Here is a 24,966-nt window from a genome sequence, read left to right as displayed (position 1 = left end):
AGATTGAAACACCTGTCTTGCTGGAAGACACTCATGCTCTTCCTGGCTTTGAAGAAGCACCTGTAAATCACCACCTGGAGAGGGCCATGGGGCAAGGAGCAGAGGGCAACCTTGGGCTGATGGCCAGCAAGAAACTGAGGCCCCCACTCTGGCATTCTGCAGGGAATGGAATGCTGCCAGCAGCCACGTGAGCTTGGGAATATAGCCTTCCCCAGTGAAGCCTTAGTGAGATCACAGCTCCCGGCTGACACCGTGATTGCACCTTTATGATATGCCGAGACTCTAAGCAAAGGACTCCACGAAGCTGTGCCCTAACTGCTGACACATAGCAACTGAGATACAACACATGTTGTTTTAAGCTGCTCAGTTTGTGGTAGCATTGTTCTCCAGCAATATGTAACAAACACAGGTGGGAACATGGCTTACTTAAAAAGAAGATCTACTCAGTCCAAATGGAGGACTGGAAGAAGTAGGGTAGATGAAGTTTCTTCACCTTTGAGGGAGAAATGTAGCCTGGAATAGGAAGGAGAGGCAGCAGAGGAAGAAAGCCAGGTGGTTAAGCTGACGCTCTCCCCTCTGATGACTTCAGAGAGGGCCAGAGCCAGAAAAGTAAGACTACAGACAATAGCTGGGGAGAAATGTAGCTCGTATAGCAAGATATGTAGCATTTATGAACCTAGATCATATTTCGTTTAAAAATATACTGGCATAGCCAAACTGTCCATACCTACCAGGCATCTCTCAATTGCAGAAGCAATTCTTTGAGGTCACTTAAATCAGTCAGAGCCCAGAGAATGAGTTCAGGTTCCAAAGAGTGTGACCTGTGATCTATTCTCAACTCTCAAACAATTCTCTGGACCCATATCTGCAACCCTGAGACACTCAGTTGTCAATGCCTATTGTGCCACCTAATGTAGAGTAGTTTACTAATAGAGTGCACTGTAGGTAGTTTACATCCTAACACTCTATCTTTTTAATTACTATCCCAAATAGAAAACATGGTCTGAAAGCCCAAGAAGAGTAAAACTGCTCATATTTCCTATCTATCTGTTTCCTACTATTGGAATGTAAGCTCCACAAGGAAAAGATTTTTTTTAAACACCTTATCTCTTTGCAAGTTGGTGGCAATCAATCAATATTTGTTGAATGAAGCAGGTCCATCTTTCCCTATCCTTTTTTCATTGGTAAAAATGGGGGTAATAATAATAGTACTTCCGAATCAAGTGTAAGGATTAAGTGGTGTAACACATGTGAACAGATTAGAACATGGCCTTGTCTTGCATATAGTATCTGATCAGTAAAACTTAGCTGCTATTAAGTCATAATACCTAAATATACTTTGTTGAAGGAAGCTGTTAGGAAAAAGAACCTGAGTACTGTAATTCATTTTCTAGTACAAGAGAACCTTACCAAGGCCTTCCTTCATGGGTCAGCAGTTTAAAAACTCTGCACTGCCAGTGCAGGGGACACAGATCCAATCCCAGGTCAGGGAACTAAATCCCACTTGCCACAGCTGAAAGCTGGCATGCTGCAGCAAAGACCCCACATGGCCCAACAAAGACCTAGCATGGCCAAATAAATAATAAATAAAAAGAAGTAAACATGGGCTTCCCCGATGGCTCGGTGGCTAAGAATCTGCCTTGCAATGCAGGAGACATGAGTTCGATCCCTGGTCTGGGAAGTACCTACATGCCACAGGGCAACTAAGCCTGTGTGCACAACTACTGAGCCTGCGCTCTGGAGTTCTTGATCCGCAGCTACTGAAGCCTGCATGCCTTAGAGCCTGTGCTCCAGAAAAGCAGCCACCACAGCGAGAAGCCTGAGCACCCCAACTGGAGAGCAGCCCCGCTCTCGGCAACTGGAGAGAAAGCCCACACAGCAACGAAGACCCAATACAGTCAAAAATAAATAAAATTTAAATAAATGAATATTTTTAAAAATAGAAATAAGTAAACATTAAGAAAAATAAATCAGCTGCATCCCCTGGGAAAAAATAGAGAGAAACCTTACCTCTAAGGAGGTTCAACTACAGGTTAAGCTTTAAGTGCACATTTAGTTTAATCTGAAGTTCAAAAATTTAAACTAATTTTGAAATAAATTTGCATATGGCAGTACATCACCAAAAAAACAAAGGGCTTGAAGTCAACAAGTTAAATGTGATTTTTGCTGTAGAAATATGTATGAAATTGTGCTTGCTGTGTATCATAAATTCAGAATCTGTCTAGTCTAAACTCTAATTCAAGCAGAAATTCCTTTTGCTATTTCCATCTAAGTGATCAGGACACTTTCCGAGTCTTTTCTGTATGTCTTTAAAAAGATCGATCATACCAAATGCCGGCAAGAATATACAACAACTGGGATTTTCATACATTGTAGGAGTGTAAAATGACAATTTGGAATTGGGAAACCTGGCCTGGCATTTTCTATAATGTTAAACATGCACTTATCCTATCAGACAGAAGTTCTACTTCTAGACATTTATCCAAGACAAATGAAAACATATATCCATAAAAAGACTGTTCGAGAGTGCCCATAGCAGCTTTCTTAATAATAACCCCCAAGTTGGAACGGATCAACAGCCCATCACCAGAAGCAGGAGTGAATGAATATAATTTGGTGTGTCCATTTTGGCAGAACACTACTCAGTCATAAAGAAAGCACTGTGCTGTCCACTCCCCTCAGAATTGAAGGACTTACTTCTCCATCTGCTGGGGCTGTTCTGGAAGACAGCCAACAGCAGTCAGCCCCTCTGGGGAAGGGGCATATTTTCTTGGCTGAAACAGTCTTACCCAAAGTACCAATCTCTTTCTGGAGAAGCAGCCCCTGTCCAAGGCCAGATTAACATGGGAGTGGGGGCAACTTGAAATTACTCTGACAGGCCATGCAGCTCCAGTGCTCCCATTGGCAGGCGAGAACTCTACCTGTGGCAGCTGATGCTGAGAGCTCCCCAGGGGACCCAGCCAGAGCTGGTGGCAGTGCTGTCAGAAGTTTCACTTCTCCCTCTGCTCGATCCTGTTTCTTTCCCTCCCTTCCAAAGCCTTAGATCCCAAGAGCCTTCCTTAATAAATGCCCTGCAAGCTAATCATTGTGTCTTTCCAGGGAATCCAACCTGTGAGAAACTACTGATAAACCCGGCTCAATGGATGACCCTCAAAACCAATTTACTGAGTGAAAGAAGACAGACACAAAGGGGTATATGTTGTATGAGTCCACTGATAGAGTTCTAGGACTGGAAAAACCAATCGAGGGAGGAAGAAATTAGAACCGCATTTGTCTCTGGGTAGGGACTGACTGGGAGGGGCCATGAGGGATCTTTTGTGGGGTTGGGAATATTCTGTATCTTGATAGGGGTGTAGGTTGCATATAAGTATGTATGCAATTGTCAAAACGCACTGAATTGTTCTCTTAAAAAGAGAACAATTTATATGTTCAGTGCGTTTCACTGTATATAAATTATACCCCAGGCAGAAAAGAAAAGTAACCACATCAAATTTGGTTCAAATAGAACTTATCAGTCAACACTGGATATATTTTAAAGTTTCACTATGGCCAGCTGAGCCTCTATTCATTTGGAACCTGGTAGTTAGCTTTAGAGAAGGCAATGGCAACCCACTCCAGTACTCTTGCCTGGAAAATCCCATGGACGGAGGAGCCTGGTGGGCTGCAGTCCATGGGGTTGCTAAGAGTCGGGCACAACTGAGCAACTTCACTTTCACTTTTCACTTTCATGCATTGGAGAAGGAAATGGCAACCCACTCCAGTGTTTTTGCCTGGAGAATCACAGGGACAGAGGAGCCTAGTGGGCTGCCGTCTATGGGGTCGCACAGAGTCGAACATGACTGAAGTGACTTAGCAGCAGCAGCAGCAGCAGTTAGTTTTATAAACTAAGTTTGGAAATTGATGTCTGTTGTGCTCATCTTTATATGGGTCACCAAACTAACAGACTTGCTCTTTCTTTTTGAGACATTAACTTAAAATGCCATGCTAATGGATTCATGCATATGTATGGCTGAGTCCCTTTGCTTTCCACTTGAAACTATCACAACACTGTTAACTGGCTGTACTCCAATATAAAATAAAAAGTTTAAAAATTGCTATGCTAATCAGTTACAGCTCCAGAGGCCTAAGAAAAGTCATGAGATTGCTTCTTTTATGACATTTACTCATTACTCCAAGTATTGGGTACAGTTTTCATTCAACTGTAGATTTATCTACTTGTATGCTCATGTAGCAGGCTTCCCAAGTGGCACAGTGGTAAAGAATCCAACTGCCAATGCAGGCAACACAAGAGACATGGGTTTGATCCTTGGGTCAGGAAGATCCCTTGGAGTAGGAAATAGCAACCCACTCCAGTATTCTTGCTTGGGAAATTCCATGGACAGAAGAGCCTGGAGGGATACAGTCCATGGTGTTGCAAAGAGAGACACGAATGAGCACCCAACACATGCTCATTTAGCAGTGATCTTCAAAGAATTCTAGATCAAATTATGAAAGCATAAAATCTAGATTTTTAGATCTAGAAAGACTTGAGATCACTCAGTTCAATGACAAAGGGAGCTTAGGCTCACAGGAGACAATTGAGTTGCTAAAGTCAGTTGCCTAGGTCTAGGCAAGAGTAGGCTGACATCCCAGGGTGCATCCCATCAGGCAGCCGTGCCCCATGCTCTGAACCAATGCTCCCCTCCGCAGCTCGGCTTAGCGAACACCTAAAAGTGTATTTTATCCTGTGGATTTTCTCTTCCCTCCATTGATGTTCCTTACTTAATAACACTTGCCCAGCTTAGGATAAGAAGTTCAGCTGGTGGAATAAAGTACTCTTCTTTGATTTTGACAGAGATATAATTTTTGCCATAAAGTAGGGGGAAAGAGCACATCTGTGTGCTCTCTGCTTTCCTCTACCTCTCACGTGGCAATTTGTTGAAGGCATATTTGGTGAAAAGTAAACTATATCTGATTCTCGGTAGACAGATTTGAGCAAGAAACTGAAATTTTATTAAGATTTCAAAGCTCTTCCATCTCTGTGCAAGAGAAGAGAAGAGCTCGTATGTGGTAATAGGTTCAAAGTTAAGAATTAAGTCGGAAACATGAACAAAAAGGAAATCTTAAAAGTACACACTGTATGCAACCATCTTTATCGCTAGCTTTTTCTCACAAATCCTATGGTTTCCACAATGGGTTATAAATCTTTGCTTCTTTCTAAGAAACATCTGGAAAAGAAGATGAAGGCCAAGAGAGGAGAACGAAAAATAGAGGAAACCTACAATTAATAAGAGAGTTCATCCTCTCTATCCATCTATTTTTTTTTAATACCCATGAGAAAGATAAAAAGTTAAAATTTGGTCAATATCAAGTGTTGAGGATGTAGAAATAGCAGAGTTTAGTTCCACACTGACTAGAGTGTCATAGGTATGAGCACTTTGGAAAAGATTGGCATCAGCTAATCTCTACACCACACACACACACACACACACACAACCTGGAATATTACTCAGCCATTTATTATACTCAGATTTATTATAAAGAAAAATCTAGCCATTTGCAACAACATGGATGGATCTAGATGATATTATGCTAACTGAAAAAAGTCAGACACAGAAAAATATTGCATGATCTATTTATAGGCAGAATATAAGAAACAAAAACAAAAAACAATGAAAACAGATTCACAGATATGAAGAACAAATGCGTGGTTGTTGCCAGAAGCAAGGGCAGTGTGGTGCCAGGTAAAACAGGTGAAGAGGATTAAGCTCAAGCTTCTAGGTATTTATGTAAGTCATGGGGGTGTTATATCCTATGTAAGAAATATGTTCAAAAAATATTGTAATCACACCAAGGACAGATGACAATGTTATCTCACATATGTGGGCTTCCCTGGTGGCTCAGAGGTAAAGAATCCGCCTGCAGTGCAGGAAACCCGGCTTCAATCCCTGGGTCAGAAAGATCCCAGGGGAGGAGTGGGAAGTGGCAACCCACTCCAGTATTCTTGCCTGGAGAATCCCACAACAGAGGAGCCTGGTGGGCTACAGGCCATGGGGTCGCAAGAGTTGAACACGACTTGGCGACTAAGCAACAACAACAGTCTCTTCCCACCTATTTTCTATGCTTGCTTTATTATAACATCTTTTTTTTTGGCCATGCCATGCAGCCTGTGGGATCTTAGTTCCCCAATCAGGGATCAAACCGGTGCCCCTTGCTTTGGGAGGGTGGAGTCTTAACCACTGGACCGCCAGGGAAGTCCCTATAACATCTTAACTGAGATGTGATTCTCATAGCATACAAGTCATTCATTTAAAGTCTATAAGTAAATGGTTTTATTACTCACAGAGTTGTGTGACTGTCATTACAACCAATTTTAGAAATTTTCATCACCCCAAGAAACTCTATACCTGCTAGCATCACTCCCCATTTCGCCACCACTCCCCAGCCCCAGGCAACCACTAAAGGCACTTTCTGTCTCTAGGAATTTGCCTATTCTGGACTTCATATACAGAGAAGGTAGTGGCACCCCACTTCAGTACTCTTGCCTGGAGAATCCCATGGACGGAGGAGCCTGGTAGGCTGCAGTCCATGGGGTTGCTAAGAGTGGAATACAACATGTGGCTTTCTTTAACGAAGTACAATGTTTTCAAGGGCCATCTGTGTTATAGCGCATATCAGTATTTCATTTCTTTTTATTGCCAAATCATATTCCATTGTGTATAGATACTATATGCTTTCATCCATTTATTGGTTGGATGGACGTCTGCATTTTTTCTACTGTGGGGTTACTATGAATAATGCTGCTAGGAAATTCATGGACAAGTTTTTGTGAAACATATTTTCATTTTTTTGTGCATATACCTAGGCGTGAAACTGCTGGTCATATTATAAGTCTATGATTAATTATTTGAGGAATTTTTTTTTTTAATCTTTGGTTGTTGGATCTCTTTATTTTGTACTTAAGAGAAACCAGTGTCAGAATACAGCATCTAAAACTTTAAATTACAATTGAAAAAAAGAAAAGGAATGAAAACACATTTACCTGGACCTCAGCCCTAGTAAATAAAATGGAATATTTATATGGAGGCTTCCCCCTGCTCTGGCATTAATTTTATTTCTTTCTTTTTTTTTTTTTTAAATTTTAAAATCTTTAATTCTTACATGCGTTCCCAAACATGAAACCCCCTCCCACCTCCCTCCCCACAACATCTCTCTGGGTCATCCCCATGCATCAGCCCCAAGCATGCTGCACCCTACGTCAGACATGGACTGGCGATTCAATTCTTACATGACAGTATACATGTTAGAATTCCCGTTCTCCCAAATCATCCCACCCTCTCCCTCTCCCTCTGAGTCCAAAACCTCTCCCTCTGAGTCCAAAATATTTGAGGAATTGACAGACATTTTCTTCAACATATCCTTTGAAGCACAAAAGCTTTTAGTTTGATGATGTCCAAGTTATCTATTTTTTCTTTGGAGTCTGGTATCATTTTTCTTCTTTTTTTTTAGTTGTAGCATGTGGAATCTGGTTCCCTGACCAGGGGTCAAACCTGGGAGCGCTGCACTAGGAGCTCAGAGTCTTAGCCAGTGGACCACCAAGGAGCCAAGATACCTCTGGTATCATATTTAAGAAATCATTGCCTCATCCAAGATCATAAAGATTTATATCTATGTTTTCTTTTAATAGTGTTATAGTTTTAGCTTTACATTCAGATCTTCAGTCAATTTTGAGTTAATATTTTAAAATATGATGTGAGATTGAGTTCCTACTTCATTCTTTGGTATGTGGATATCTAGTTTCCTTGGCATCATTTACTGAAAAGATGGTTCTTTTCTCTATTGAAGTATCTTGACAGTCAATTTATCCTTGTTGAAAAACCAATTTTCCATAAATGTGAGAGTTTATTTCCAGATTCTCAATTGTTGTTGTTATTTAGTTGCTAAGTCATGTCCAACTCTTTTGCGACCCCATGGACTGTAGCCCACCAGGCTCCTCTGTCCATGGGATTTCTCAGGCAAGAATACCACTTCCTTCTCCAGGGGATCTTCCCAACCCAGTGATCAAACAGGGGTCTCCAAGTTTCCTGCACTGCAGGCAGATTCTTTATCACTGAGCCACCTGGGAAGCCTGAGACTCTTAATATTCTCCCATTTATTGCATATATAAACTACATCTCCACAAATAAACTTGGCATGTGGAAAGCTTGTTCATTCTTTCAGGTCAGTAGTAAACTACTAGTCCTTAAAGCCCTATAAGAAACAGTTCGGAGATTTTAGCTTCATGTTTCCACAGTCTATTAAGGTAAGAAGTTTAGTAGCAGCAGTGGAAAACCAATCCATTGTCTCATTCCAAGTAAGAAGGTGAAATTCACAGGGAGGAGTCAGAGCAGCCTTCGTTGTGTCTGACTTAGCGGACTGTATGACTCATGGACTGTAGCCCACCAGGCTCCTCTGTCCATGGGATTCTCCAGGCAAGAATACTGGAGTAGGTGCCATTCCCTTTTCCAGGGGATCTTCCCGACCCAGGGATCAAACCCATGTCTCCTGCATTGGCGGGCAGTTTCTTTACCGCTGAGCCACTTGAGAAGCCCAGCCTTCATTACACGAAGTGGAAAGACCAACTCACTTTAACAGCTTTTCCAAAATCCAGAGTGAAACCTCAAAGCAGCCCGGTTTCTAAGCACGAGTCAGCTTCCTGGCGTGCCCCGTGACTGGCCTTGTCCCAAAGGGTCAAAGCTTAATCGCACAGGATGCCTCAGAGACAGCCGGTTGCAGAGGTGTCCGGGACAAATACTGCGGCAGCGAGGTGATAGACACCACATGCAATAAAGCACGTGCAACCAAGTGCTCCTCTCCTCTTTTGGGAAACCTGCCAAACACAGTGTTTAAGGGAGGAGGAGGAGGCTGCTGCTGGGAACACCTGGTGCTTTTCTATTGTCTGCCAGGAACTTCCGGCCTAAAGCCTGCCGGAAATAACAGGGATGTTCCCGAGATGGGGATGGGGCCCTGCCTGCACCGGGCTCATGAATTATCCTGTTGAGCACGGCTGCCAAAAATCAACTGAATTTCAGATGCTATGAATTATTATCTCACATACACACACACACACACACACACACACCGATCTACCAAGAGACAAACAGTCCAGGTGTGACAGCCAAGGCTTAGCTCCAGGTGGGTGTTCAGCTTCATTTCAGCTCCTGGGTGTGCAATGTCACTGCTTCTGATAAAATCACTCTCAGTTCTGTCTACCTCACAGGTTATTTAGAAATTCTGAGGGCTGCTCACTTTTGTCAACAGGAATTAGCCCCACAGTTGGGTTCCCAAAACTCTGAGCTTTGTTATAAGACCTTAAAACTGACCCACTTCAGAAGGAACTTATGTAACGGCGAAGCAAAAGCCAAGCACATATATGTATTCATGATATCTACAGGTAATTCTCACATCTCACAGTGAAAAATGAATCACTCAGAAGAGATTTTTCATTTGAGAAATGCTGGCTGAAAAGCCCTTCAGCTAAAACAATCAAGCAGACACAGGAAAAGAAGCAGGTGCTCAAGTACCCTTGTTGAGGTCAAGGTTGGAATCTGATGCAGTTAGGTCAAGCTTCATTTTCCTGGAAGAAGCTAAAACATTTTTTATTGAGGATTTCACATTTAATGACAAAGACCCCCAAAACTCACCTATACTTAAAAAATTCATTTCAGTGGTGATCATTTTGTAATATAAAGAAATATCAAGTCAATATGATGTGTACCTAGAACTAACCCAGTACTGTAGATCACTTATATTTCAATTTTTTAAAATGGGAAGGGAAAAAAAACACTCGTCAAGACATAAGTGCATTAGGCAATGGCTTTCTCTCCTTTTTGGTCAAACATCCTAGAGTTCTCTAGCAAACTCGTGGCCCTGAAAACACACACACACATACCCTTCTTTAAGTATGAATGAGAATCTACAAAGCCTATCAACACTTTAAATTCAAGGCAAAAAACCTCATTTGTGCACCCCTTAAATTTTCTCTGATTCAGGCTCATTCCATACCCTTCTTAGCCTTTAAGCTTGAATGTCAGTGTTTATAAACGAACATACAAAAAGAAAGGAAAAGAGGAAGGAAAAGCTGTTGACTTTGGATTGTGGTTGGTAGGGCACAGGAAACCACAAGGGACGCAAGATCTGGTCGGCTTCACTGAGCTGACACGCGCACGCACACACGCACTTCTGGGGAGAAGAAGCCTTTGCGGGAAAGAAAGGCCCCCGTCCACCCGCCTCAGCAGACTGAGAGCTGGCTTGCCCCTTCCACGGTGCCCACAGGCGTCAGCTAGAGAATGAGTGCCTTAGAGCCTGGAAAAACCCACCTGTTCTTCACTCCTTCTACCTCAGGCTACCACCCTCACTGACACAGGCTGGGACCTGAAACCTGGGGCCTGGGACCCTCTGCTGCAGTGCTTGCACCTGGACAAACATCTCAAGGCGACAAAATACAAAGAAAATATAACAGACCAAAAATAACTCTATATGTGCACAACTGGGGCACATTACGAACAGTAAGTTATAAAAAGACCAAAAACCCAACTGCCGCTTCTGAGGAGTCGGGGCACAAGCGGGATGTGCATTCTGCCCATAGCACCATCAAGGCAGTGGGCAGACCACCCGAGCCACCCTGCGAGCCCAGCCCCAGGATCCACCCTTGCCCTCCCGGATAAGAAACCGGCTTGCCAATCCCTCCCTCCCTGCCTCCCATCCCTGTCTCTGCCTGGGGCAGCATCAGTTCAATTCAGTCACTCAGTCCTGTCCGACTCTTTGCGACCCCATGGACTGCACGCCAGGCCTCCCTGTCTATCACCAACTCCCAGAGCTTACTCAAAATCATGTCTATCGAGTTGGTGATGCCATCAAACCATCTCATCCTCTGGCGTCCCCTTCTCCTCCCACCTTCAATCTTTCCCAGAATCAGGGTCTTTTCCAATGAGCTAGCTCTTCACATCAGGTGGCCAAAGTATTGGAGTTTCACCTTCAGTATCAGGACTGATTTTCTTTATGATGGACTGGTTGGATCTCCTTGCAGTCCAAGGGACACTCAAGAGTCTTCTCCAACGCCACAGCTCAAAAGCATCAATTCTTCGGCACTCAGCTTTCTTCACAGTCCAAATGAGCTCCCCAGGGAAATGCAAACGGGTTATAACAACCTTCCCCTATCTCAAAACACCCACCACTGTGACCAGATCTTGCCTTCTCCAAGGATATACAGGAGATACTGGAAGAATTTGCAGCCTTCAACACAGTTCTCTCTATTTTTCCCCCTTTGGTCCTACCTGAAGCATGTGTGATTTTAGTTCCCCAACCAGGAATCAAACCTGCAGTGGAAACACAGAGTCTTAACCCCTGGACTACCAGGGAAGTCCCTACAGTGCAGTTCTTAACAGAACATTGTCTTTATTGATCAGTTGGTCTGTTTTGAGTTTTATTCGTATCCCCAGCTAGACAGTAAATCCCCTGGATTCTCAAAATAAACTCCAAATGCAACCACTCTCAGTCTTTCCACTGCTGACGCTGCATCTCAGCCCTTATCTCTCTCTGGGGGATGAGGGCAACATCTTAACTGCCCTTCCTATTTTCTCTATAATTGCTTGACAGCATGTCCTCCAAAAGCCAGGGTTATGGAGACCCAGTCTCTCCACTGTGCCCAACTCTTCAATGGGTTCCTATTGCATATGTAAAAGAAAAAAAAAGTAAACTCTTACCACAGGCTACAAAGCCTCCTGGTTGGCTCTGTTTCCTCAGTTCCACTTATCCTTTCCTTCACTTTTCCCTCTCCAGCCACACTGACAGTCCTTATTTTCCTCAAACACAAGCGTGTTCCCACCTCAGGGCCTCGCTGTTCCTTCCTTGACACATGCTCCTCTCTCCAAATATCTGCATGACTTCATGCGTCGTTCATCCTCACTTCATCCAAGGTCTCCTGCAAGCCAACAATTCTCAAGGAGGCTTCTCTGCCTCTATAGAAAGTTGTCCCTCTCATAAGGTCTGTCTATTTTCCTTTCTTTTCCTCCCATAAAGTGAAAGTGTTAGTCACTCAGTTGTGTCCAACTCTTTGTGACCCCATGGACTGTAGCCTACCAGGCTCATCTGTCCATGGAATTCTCCAAGCAAGAATCCTAAAGTGGGTTGTCATTCCCCTCACCAGCAGACTTCCAAGCCCAAATATTGAGCCCTGGTTTCCCGCACTGTGGGGAGACTCTTTACCAACTGAGCCACCACTTAACTATTATCAGGTATTTATACATTTGGAACAAATGCAAGCTTACAAAGGCAGGGACCTAGCCTGTCCTCACCATCGTACCCTTAGAGACTAGCTGAGGGCCTAGCACACTGTCAGTGTGAATGAGCAGACACATGTTAAACTGTCCTCCTCTACTGCAGGAAGTTTGAGAGGAAAGTAGATCATTGGTTAAGAACAGGGTTTAAAGTCAGGTTGTTCTGGATTTGGATCTTGCTATGAGAACTCAGCAAGTTTGTTAACCTCTCTGAATCTTGGTTTCTCTCCTGCAAAATGGAAGTAATATCAAAATTACATCAAAATTATGTGAAGTGCTTATTGCAACAGGTATCATTTAGTAGTGGCTCAATCAGTTCAGTTCAGCTCAGTCGTTCAGTCATGTCTGACTTTTTGTGACCCCATGGACTGTAGCATGCCAGGCTTCCCAGTCCATTACCAACCCCTAGAGCTTGCTCAAACTCATGTCCATTGAGTTGGTGATGCCATCCAACCATCTCATCCCCTGTCATCCCCTTCTCCTCCTGATTTCAACCTTTCCCAGCATCAGGGTCTTTTCCAATGAGTCAGTTCTTTGCATCAGGTGGCCAAAGTACTGGAGTTTCAGCTTCAACATCAGTCCTTCCAATGAATATTCAGGACTGATTTCCTTTAGGATGGACTGGTCTGATCTTCTTGCAGTCCAAGGGATTCTCAAGAATCTTCTCCAACACCATATTTCAAAATAATCGATTCTTCAGCACTCAGCTTTCTTTATGGTCCAACTCTCACATCTATACATGACTACTGGAAAAACCACAGTTTTGACTAGATAGACCTTTGTCGGCAAAGTAATGTCTCTGCTTTTTAATATGTTGTCTAGGTTTGCCATAGCTTTTCTTCCAAGGAGCAAGCATGTTGTAATATTTCCAGTTATCAGCAGAGGTCAGTAGCAACTGACCACAGAAGGTTTTACATTTTAATAGAGACCTAGAATACTTTGTTTTGCTCCTTTTAGTTCTTTAAGAAAATATAACTGTTGACAGCATGCTTTTAAAAAAAGTTACTATTGACAGAATGGTAAAGCCTTGCTCAAAACACACGCTTAAATCTTGAGAAGCAAGTCTCACCCCACTGTAGGCACTTAAGAAATGTTGACTATAGAGAAGAAAAAGAATTATAAGACTGTTATTTTAGTAGAAACATCACAAAGAATGGGAAAATGTTGTTCTTTGTTGTTCTGAAACTAAGCCCTGGCCTGATAGTTAGCATGCTGAGCATAACTTCATGTCAGGGGAGACGAAGGTTTTTCTTGCATATTTTTTCAGGCTATTCAGATATTAGCGCTTGGGGGAAATTCCTTGAGAAGCATTTTGAGCAGCCTCAAGTCCATCTATATACTGGGTTAAATTTAAAGGTGAGGTCAGAGTGCATGTACCCTTCTTGACAGTTCAAGAAAAGCAGATGTCTATCTTCTCTTTTTGTTCCATGAACCCAGAAAAGGGGGCTGTGGTTCAATCATGCAAAGTGGGACTCTTTTTCAGTTGTATTGGAAGGATAAAGTTATGTCTAAGAAGTGACAATATTATACTAACAAACAAGTATATGTGTTTGTATATGTCTGTCAAATAAAGGCAATTAGGTCCTAGGGGTCTGTTAGTCATTATATCACAGATACTTGGAAGTTACTTAATTTAGTTATCTTAAAAAGTCATTATGACATTAATGTTAGATAAAACTGACTCTATTTAGAGGTTTTAAAGTGGGATATAGTTTTATAATTTAAAGATAACCATTTATGGACAGATACTAACAATGGAAATGAAACTCTAGATTTGGGGCCATTTGAAGGGCTCACCTGAGTCTAATCTGTATCTCCTAGCCTATGACTTCAGACATATCGGGAGATTATTTAAATACCTGTTAAAGAACTAGAGGACACATATGTTATTTATTTTTTGTTTTTATTTTTAAATTAATTTTTATTGGAGTATAGTTGCTTTACAATGCTGTGTTAATTTCTACTGTACAACAAAGTGAATCAGCTATACGTGTACATATATCTCCTCTTTGTTGGGTTTATTTCCCATTTAGGTCACAACAGAGCATTGAGTAGAGTTTTCCTGTGCTATACAATATATAAGAACCTATATAATAGGTTCTTATTAGTTATATATTCTATACATAGTATCAATAGTGTATATATGTCAATTCCAATCTCTCAATTCATCCAACCCTCCTCCATCCTTGGTATCCATATGTTTGTAGGAGAATAAACATTTTAATATAAAAAGGTTTTTAAAGTATTCATGCCATTGTTTCAAACATGGTTACCCCTGCATAAATATTTCTCCCAGTTTTAAAAAATTTATATTTTCTTAGGGAGCATTGGTTTACATTTATAGATACTCAAACCTTCCAATCAATTCTTTTATATGTTTTCTGATATTAGTGTTGTATTAAAGAATGGCTTTCATACTCTAATGGTATGTAATACAGTTTTTTCATATTTTCTTCTAGTATTCTTACTTTTCATTGGGTTGGAAAGATCCGCTAGAGAAGGGATAGGCTAACCACTCTAGTATTCTCGGGCTTCCCTTGTGGCTCAGCTGTTACAGAATCCACCTGCAATGCAGGAGACCTGAGTTTGATGTCTGGGTTGCAAAGATCCCATGGAGAAGGGAAATGCTACCCACTCCTGGAGAATTCCATGGACTGTATAGTCCATGAGGTCGCAAAGAGTTGGACACGACTGAGCAAATTTCACTTTACTTTTCACAGGTAAATCTTTATTTCACCTGTAATTTATTTTTGTGTATCGCATGAGGTAAGATATATGCAGTCTCCTCCAAATTGTTCATTAATAATGCCAAACTCTACTTACTAATATGTATTTGTTTTCTATTGATTTCAAAGACATAAACCAAAAATTATCTTATAGATCAGACATCTATATTCTCAAACAATGGAAAAGATGGAGAATTATTAATGCCAACACAATCATTCTTAATATATCCACCTGAAGTTTTTCTTTCCTGTGAGGAATTTACTCCCCAAGTAAAACAAATCCGCAAAATCTTTCATTATATTCACACCTTAAAGTTGGAGATATCAGATCTAAAGAACTTCCCAGGTGGCGCTAGTGGTAAAGAATCTGCCTGCACGTGCAGGAGACATAAGAGATACTGCTTCGATCTCTGGGTTGGGAAGATCCCCTGGAGTAGGAGCCGGCAAGCCACTCCAGTATTCTTGTCTGGAAAATTCCGTGGACAGATGAGCCTGGGAGGCTACAGTCCATGGGGTCACAAAGAGTCAGACACGGCTGAGCAATTGAGCACCCATACAGACTGGACTTAAAGCACACAATTACAAACATGCCCTCTATCACTGAATCTAACTGTAAATAAACAAACAACCCATATCTTCTATTATGAAAACTAAGTCTTAAAAGAGCTCAAGTACATGTCATGAAAAGCCATTTGGGCGTAAATATGTCATAATAATACAGACTGATAACTGTACTAGGGTATAAAATTTCAGTGTATTTTAGGTATTCTTCAACAAGTAAGTTGACTTTTACATTCAGTACAAGGCAAAACATATAAATGTTTAATAGCTTGAAGTATCAGCTATTAACCATTTAAGGAACATTACTTAGCTCTTTAAAATTGTGTTTTATTTAGAATTCTGTTGTTACTTTTCTTTAATGAGACAAAAAAAAATTTTAATTGACAATCCTAGGAGAGGCAGATGCTTATTCTTTCCTCTGAAATCATGCTGCCTCTAATCTCTTTTGATATCCAGCAAGCAACATCAAGCCCATATAGGGACTTGTACAAAGGAGAAACAAGTTGTAATAAATTACTTCTTTCCAGGGCTTTATTTAATATCAATGCATCATGGAAACAGAACACTAAATTGCTACTTATAAACTAAATATGCATTTCAAATAAAACATTTAACATTCTAAAGAGCTAGATTAAAAATGCCTAGAGGTCTGATTTTAAATGATAAGCAAAGGTGAAAATTAAAGGTCATTATCTAGACCTGAACATTTATGAGCCATGTACATAGTGAGTTTTATACTTTTACCTCTATTTTACTACAGGGATAGCACTGCTTTGTGGAACTAAATTTCATAGTTTACTGTTAGGTACATTATCCTGGCTCAATATCCGTAGATAAATGAAATAATTCATAAGGCCATTTTAATGCTAATAGTGAATCTAAAAAAGGTTTCATTTTCTTATAGTAGGTAAATGTTCTGTGCATAGAAATTACTTCAATTCCTAGGATTATCTAAATTAGCTTGTTCTTCCTAAAATAATGAAAAAACTTAAATATTAGTGCTGATTTTTAAATTAGTGAAGAGCTGTCAATTTGTGGCAATGAGATCCCTTGGGGACAAGACTGTGTTTGATACCTGCTGCAATTCCTGTTTCTTCTGCCAGCCAGACCCAATGAACAAATATCTGTGGCATGTAAGTCACCCAGGGTTTGCCTGCAGCACTCTGCACATGCCCAGCTGTGCAGTCATCAGCCTGACACCTTAGAACATAGATGCTGCTGGCTTTTATCATCTTGGCATGAATCCAAGGCTCATTCTCCAATGGAACAGACAAGAGATAAATCATCTTACTGACTCAACCTCGCCATCACCAGACTCCTTTGTTGTGAACACTTAGCACACAATGAACACAAACTGATCAGCAGCATGAGTCACAGCTGGCCCTGAGACCTCAGTGTAAAAATCAGACCAGCTTTTCTTCAATAGCCTCTAAGTATATAAATACCAGCTTCAAATATTTAGGATGCTACATACCAAGAAGGAAAAGTGCAAATTTCATTTGCAGCAAAACTGCTCTCTCACTGAATGATCAGAACTCAGTGTTCCCATTCTGGCAAGATCAGACAGCGGGAAAAATATATTTGTTTAATTACAGTCTTTGAAGAGAATAGCACATAGCCTTCTCCAGGGGTTCTTCCCGACCCCCTGGAGATTGCACCCGGGTCTCCCGCGTTGCAGGCAGACACTTTACCCTCTGAGCCACCAGGGAAGCTCCAAGTGTGGTACCATTTCCTTCTCCAGAGGATCTTCCCAACCCAGGGATCGAACCCAGGTCTCCTGCACTGCAGACAGATTCTTTACCGTCTGAGCCACCAGGCAGCCCACTGCCAGGAAGACCCATTGAGTACAGTAAAAATGAGGTCTGTAGACATATTTGCAATTTATTGTTTTCTAAAAATAGAATGAATGTAATTGTCAGAATCATTTCATGACTCCACCTTGATATGTAAAATATTTGCTTCTAAACCAAGACTGTTTCTACGTCAATCTTTTTTTTTTTTCATTAAATGAGTGATTTATTATTTTTCTAGAAAGAATCTTTTACTTCTGGGTCAGTCCACACAGAGAGCATCCAGCATCACTCTGGTGACTAGGAGCCACCTCTCTGCTACTGCTAAGTCCCTTCAGTCGTGTCCGACTCTGTGCGACCCCATAGACAGCAGCCCACCAGGCTCCCCCGTCCCCGGGATTCTCCAGGCAAGAACACTGGAGTGGGTTGCCATTTCCTTCTCCAATGCAGGAAAGTGAAAAGTGAAAGGGAAGTCGCTCAGTCGTGTCCGACTCTTAGCGACCCCATGGACTGCAGCCTACCAGGCTCCTCCGTCCATGGGATTTACCAGGCAAGAGTACTGGAGTGGGGTGCCATTGCCTTCTCTAAGCCACCTCTCTAATTCGCATAATCTTCTTCTTTTTCAGTCGCTAAGTCGTATCCAACTCTTTGTGATCCCTGTGAACTGCAGCATGCCAGGCTCCTCTGTCCTCCACTACCTCCTAGAGTTTGCTCAAATTCATGTCCATTGAGTCAGTGTTGCTATCTAACCATATCATCCTCTGCTGCCCTCTTCTCCTTTTGCCTTCAATCTTTCCCAGCATCAGGGTCTTTTCCAATGAGCTGGGTTTTTTTGCATCAGGTGGCCAAATAACCTTCTACTTCAATCTTAAACCTATATTTTACAAATTCATTTTAAAAAAAGAACAACTGGACATCCGTATGAAAAAAAAAAAAGTTAATCTAGACAGAGAGCTTAGAGCCCTCATAAAAATTAACTCAAAATGGATCCTGGACCTAAATGTAAAACACAAAACTATAAAGCTGCTAAAGATAACAAAGGAGAGACATCTATATGACCTTGAGTAAGGAGATGATTTTTTAGATATAGCACCAAAGATAAGATCCACAAAAGGCAGTCGATAAGACTTCATTAAAATTAAAACCATTTTTTTAGAGAATGTCAAGAGAGTGAGAACTCAAGCCTCAGCCTGGAAAACATTTGCAAAAGACACATCTGATAAAGGACTGTTATTCAAAATAAATAAAGAACTAAAAACTTAAAAATAAAATAATCCAATTTTTATATGGCAAAAGATATGAACAGACAAAAGTAAGCATATGAAAAGATGCCTAACATCATATGTCATTCAGGAGATGCAAATTAAAGCAACAATAAGATACCCTGATGCTGGGAAAGACTGAGGACAGGAGGAGAAGGGGATGACAGAGGGTGAGATGGTTGGATGACATCACTGACACAGTGGACATGAGTTTGAGGAAATTCCAGGAGATGGTGAAGGACGTGGAAGCCTGGCGTGTTGCAGCCCACAGGGTCGCAAAGAGTCAGACACAACTTAGCTACTGAACAGCAACAACACCCATCTATTAGAATGGCCACCATGCCCAATGCTGATAAAGATGAGGAATAACAGGAACTCACATTCATTGCTGGTGGGAGTACAAAGTGGTATAGCCACTTTGGAAGACGGTGTGGTAATTACATATGAAACTAAACATACTCGTACTATGTGACCCAGCAATTATGCTTCCAGGTATTTCACTAAATGAACTGAAAACTTACATCCATACAAAACTCTGTACCTGGGTAGTCTACAGCAGCTTTATTCATAATTGCCAAAACTCGGAAGCAACCTATCCCTTCAGTAGGTGAAGGGATAAATAAACTGTGGTACATCCAGACAATGGAATATTATTCAGTGCTAAAAATAAATAAGAAATAAGCTATCAAGCATGAAAAGGCAAGAAGGAAACAAAGTTTAAAAAAGTTAATTTGAAAAGTAGTAGTTTGTATGATTCAAACTATAGGCCATTACGGAAAGTGCAAAACTATGGAGACAGTAAAAAGATTAGTGGTTGCCACGGGCTCTAGAGGGGTGGGAAGGACTGCTACACAGAGTGTAGAGGATTTTCAGGGCAGTGAAACTATTCTGTGTAATGCTACTACACTTTTGTCAAAACCCACAGGACGTTCAACATCAAAAGGGGTTTTTGAGCAGGAAGGCCTGAAGCGCAAAGCCGCTACTGAAGAAACTCAAGAGGCTGCAGTGGCAGAGGATGGGGTAATGGAAAGCAGGGTCCAACCACTGAAGACGGCTGCCTTTCCTCCAGGCTTCAGCATTTCGGAAATTAAGAACAAACAATGGTGACACTTAACATTTGGTAGAAATAGCAGCAGCGGAAGAAAAAGTTGGCAGTTAAGAAAAACTCAGAGAGAGGCTCTCAGTGATAAGGTTCCACCAAAGCCTGTACCCAAGACCAGGGACAACCAGTGAAATGTATGATGAAAACGTAGTATATATCCTCATGATGAAGAGGTTGTTTATGACGAAGCTACAGACAAATTTGTTTCTTACTTCAACAGACAAACTTCTCCCAAGATTCTCATCACTATATCAGGTTGATCTCATGAGAGAACAGTACGACTCTATGACCATTTCTCTGCAGTTATACCAAACTCACATGCTTATTACAGAAGAGCGCTGGTTCTGAAAAAATTATTTCACATTGCCATCTCAAGAGATTTCACAGACCTGATTGTTATTAATGAAGATCATAAAATGCCAAATGGATTAATTCTGAGTCAGCTGCCAAACGGCTCAGTTGCTCAGTTTGAGCAATGTTCATCTGCATAAAGAAATTAAACAAAGTGGAGTCGCTCAGTCATGTCCGATTCTTCGCGACCCCATGGACTATTGCCTACCAGACTCCTCCGTCCATGGGATTTTCCAGGCAAGGGTACTGGAGTGGGGTGCCATTTCCTTCTCCAGGGGATCTTCCCGACCCAGGGCATGAACCCAGGTCTCCCGCATTGTAGACAGACACTTTACCGTCTGAGCCACCAGGGAAGTTAAAGAAATTGAGAAGAGGCAACGACCCAATAGTACACACACCTGAAATAATTTTGAACAATTTTAACAACACGACTGGGTCATTCTATTGGATATATGTTTGCATCTCTCTTTCCGCTTAATCCTCAATTTATTGGAAGGCAGGTTGCCACATTCCACAATCAACAGAATTATATAATCTTCGGATGTCACAGATACATATTCAAGAGTGAAAAGAAAATGGGAATTCAGGAACTTGCACCACATTTTACCTTAAAATTAGGATCTCTTCAGAAAGGAACCTTTGATTCTAAATATGGAGAATATGAATGTGTCCATAAGCCCTGGGAAATGGATAGAAGTAGAAGAAAATTCCATTTATAAAGGACTGAGGGGGTACTATTGGATTGTGATGAATAGGCCTATCTTGAATTTATGAAACAAGACCCTTTTCAAAACGGCAACTCCTGATTTCATGAAACTTCTTTCATGTATAAAGAAAGCTGAGTGCCAAAGAATTGATGCTTTTGAACTGTGGTGTTGGAGAAGACTCTTGAGGGTCCCTTGGACTGCAAGGAGATCCAACCAGTCCATCCTAAAAAGAAATCACTCCTGCATATTCATTGGAAGGACTGATGCTGAAGCTGAAACTCCAATACTTTGGCCACCTGATGCAAGGAACTGATTCATTTGAAAAGACCCTGATGCTGGGAAAGACTGAAGGCTGGAGGAGAAGGGGATGACAGAGGATGAGATGGTTGGATGGCATCACCGACTCAATGGACATGAGTGAGTAAACTCCGGGAATTGCTGATGGATAGGGGGCTTGGTGTGCTGCAGTCCATGGGGTTGCAAACAGTCGGATGCAACTGAGTGACTGAACTGAACTGAACTGAACTTTCATGTCTGCACAAAGTATCAAGTACCACGAATTACTACTATTTATGCAGCAAATAAAAAATCATGTTGGTAAGAAACAAGGTGATTTCTAATGTAGACCATGACAGACTTTGCATGACAATGATAGGTTAATGTAGGTTCATCCATTGTAACAAATGCACCACTCTGGTGAGGGGTGTGGATAATAGGGAGAGTTGTACATGTGTGGAGACAAGAATAAATGGGAACTCCCCGTATTATTGGCTCAGTTTTCCTGTGAACCTAAAAATTACTCTAAAAAAAAGAAAATGTATTAGTTAAAAAGTCAAACATTCAAAATCGCATTTGCCAATTTTAGGAAATACCAGTTTAAGGTATTTTAGTAAGTTGGAGAGCTCTAAATAGGATAATTAAATTGCATTACAACGTTGTGTTGGTTTCTGCCTTACAACAACGTGACTCAGCCATAGGTACACATGTAACCCTTCCCTCTTGAACCTCCCTCCCACCTCCCACCCCATCCCACCCCTCTAGGTGGTCACAGAGTGCCAGGCTGAGCTGCCTGCATCACACAGCAAGTTCCTACTGGCCATCTATTTTCCATTTGGTAACGTACATGCTTTAGCGCCACCCTCTCAATTTGTCTCACCCTCTCTTTCCACTGCTGTGTCCACAAGCCTGTTCTCTATGCCTGCATTCTCTATTGCTGCCTTGCAAGTAGGTTCATTAGTAGGATTTTTCTGGATCCCAAATATATGCATTAGGATACTATATTTGTTTATCTTTTTCTGACTTACTTTACTCTGTATAACAGGCTCTAGATTCATCCACTTCACTAGAACTGACTCAAATGCATTCATTTTTATGGCTGAGTAATACTCCCTTGTAAAATGTAATTTTTAAAATATAACAAATATATAGGTAAAATGTAGACACCCAGGAGAAGGTATAAAAACATACTTGCTGCTGCTGCTGCTAAGTCGCTTCAGTTGTGTCCGACTCTGTGCGACCCCATAGATGGCAGCCCACCAGGCTCCCCTGTCCCTGGGATTCTCCAGGCAAGAACACTGGAGTGGGTTGCCATTTCCTTCTCCAATGCAGGAAAGTGAAAAAACAAAGTGAAGTCGCTCAGTCGTGTCTTACTCTTAGCGACCCCATGGACTGCAGCTTACCATACTTAGTGTCCCACAAATAGAAGCAGCCTAAAGAACAGTATCATGTGGATTTCAAAGAAGCGGCGTCTCTAGGTGAGCTTTAGCCAGTGCTTGAGGTGGGGGAAAGGAAACAGCTTAAGGTTCTGCTTTGGGCGGTTCATGTACTTTTGCTTCTCCAATTCTGGAGGAATACACACTGAGCATTAGCTTAGCATCAGGTCAAGGGAGGGTCCGGCTGAGGCGGTTTGGGTGATGGGCGGCAGACCTGGGAAGTGATACATCTCAGTTCCTTTACTGGGCTTTCAAGGTCAATCTATAGCAGTATGTTTCTGGCTTAGTTCCCTCATTACTTACTTTCATACCTTAGTTACAAATTTCCAGAATAAATGGCATTGTACCATAATCCTAGAAATGGAATAGATTCCATGGAAACAGCCCTACAGAATAAGAAAGAATCTTAGGGCTACCATTATTTTTTTCCTTTTCTACTCACTATGTCTCTTAATGATGCTTTTTTAGAATACCTGCCCTTTATGAAGGGCTTCCCTTGTGGTTCAGCTAGTAAAGAATCCGCCTGCAACGCAAGAGATCTGGGATCGATCCCTGGGTTGGGAAAATTCCCCCAGAGAAGGGAAAGGCTACCCACTCCAGAATTCTAGCCTGGAGAATTCCATGGAATTTATAGTCCATTGTTCACAAAGTGTCAGACACAACTGAACGACTTTCACTGAGCCCTTTATGAGAAGTCCAACATTTCTAAGATGCATATACAGTTGCAAGGAACAGGATCTAAACTTCCTTTGCTGATAAGACCCAGTTTGTGGGATTTGGGAGTGAAGTTAGATCCATGGCCTTGTATTTTCCCTGTTAGAGTGAGAAAGTCTTCAACTGAGTGCATACTCAATGGATGTACCGTGGGCAGAGCACTGCTGCAGGCAATGTAGATGGCGCCAGGAAGGGTTCTAGAGACTGCTCTCCTTAAAGAAGCTTAAATCTCTTTGAAGTACACCATACATAAGTTGCTGCTGCTAAGTCACTTCAGTCGTGTCTGACTCTGTGCGACCCCATAGACGGCAGCCCACCAGGCTCCCCCGTCCCTGGGATTCTCCAGGCAAGAACACTGGAGTGGGTTGCCATTTCCTTCTCCAATGCATGAAAGTGAAAAGTGAAAGCGAAGTCGCTCAGTCGTGTCCGACCCTCAGCGATCCCGTGGACTGCAGCCTTCCAGGCTCCTCCATCCATGAGATTTTCCAGGCAAGAGTACTGGAGTGGGTTGCCATTGCTTCTCCAATATATTAAAACCTGAGCATGTTGCGTTTTTGCATAAAGCACTTTAATCCCTGCCTCATGACTTTCAACAAGGAACTCTGCTGTTGAAGAGAGAGGAAGAAGAAAGAATTTGTGGTACAAGGCATACCTATAGCTTGTGTTTCTTCAAGTAACAGAAACATGAAGCACTGGGAATTCGATGGCAGTCCAGTGGTTAGATTTCATACTTTCACTGCCATGGCCCAGGTTCGATCCTGGTTAGGGAACTAAGATCCCACAAATTGCACAGTGTGCCCCCACACCAAAAAAAAAAAAAAAAATCAACCAACAAAGCAATCAATCAAACAACAACAACAAAAAACATAACACAGTGCTTGTTAAGAAGACCTATGAGTAACTTACTGTGAGAGACTTGGAGTACAAAAGATCCCCTTACTGTTACCCCAAGTGAATCAAGTATGATACAGGCCTGCTTTATTAAGTTCAGGCAAACAAAGGAATTTACTTTGTCTTACCAAGAGAGATGCATAAGTGGAATTCACTCTCCTGTTCTTTATTCACTTTATAAATAATATCTCAGGAATGGGGCTCTACTAATATTAGCTCATTTAGCCTATGTAATGGGGCTTCCTAGGTGGCAAAGTGGTAAAGAATCTGTCTGCCAATGCAGAAGACAAAAAAGACACAGGTTTGATCCCTAGGTCGGGAAGATCCTCTGCAGTAGGAAATGGCAACTTACTCCAATATTACTGCCTGGAAAATTCCATGAACAGAGGAACTTGGTGGTCTACAGGCCATGGATCACAAAGAGTTGGACACGACTGAACACTGAACAACCTATGTAACAACCCCATGAAGGATTAATGATAGCTGTCTACTTAGCATTAGTTTTACTAAGTATTTATTTTTGAGCTATAATAAGGGGATAGGTGTTTAGTAATAAAATTATTTGGGTAAATGAGTTGGAACTGGAAAAACAGTACATCAAAATTTCCAGGAGAAATATCAACAACCTCAGACATGCAGATGATACCATTCTAATGGCACAAAGTGAAGAGGAACCAAAGAGCCTCTTGATAAAGATGAAAGAGGAGAGTGAAAAAGCTGACTTAAAACTCAGCATTCAAAAAAGTAAGATCACGTCATTCGGTCCCATCACTTCATGGCAAATAGATGGGGGAAAAGTGGAAGCAGTGACAGATTTTATTTTCTTGGGCTCCAAAATCACTGCAGATAGTGAC

At 41.7% G+C, this 24,966-nt stretch overlaps 1 pseudogene; it reads left to right on the top strand.

The window, feature by feature from the left end:
- On the top strand, nucleotides 5,672–20,807 carry LOC102190694 (annotated as a pseudogene).

The sequence above is a fragment of the Capra hircus genome, chromosome 9 (genome assembly GCF_001704415.2).
Source record: "Capra hircus breed San Clemente chromosome 9, ASM170441v1, whole genome shotgun sequence".
Taxonomy (NCBI): Eukaryota; Metazoa; Chordata; class Mammalia; order Artiodactyla; family Bovidae; genus Capra; species Capra hircus.
The sequence above is the reverse complement of the archived record's forward strand: the minus strand, read 5'-3'. Positions and strand labels throughout refer to the sequence as shown.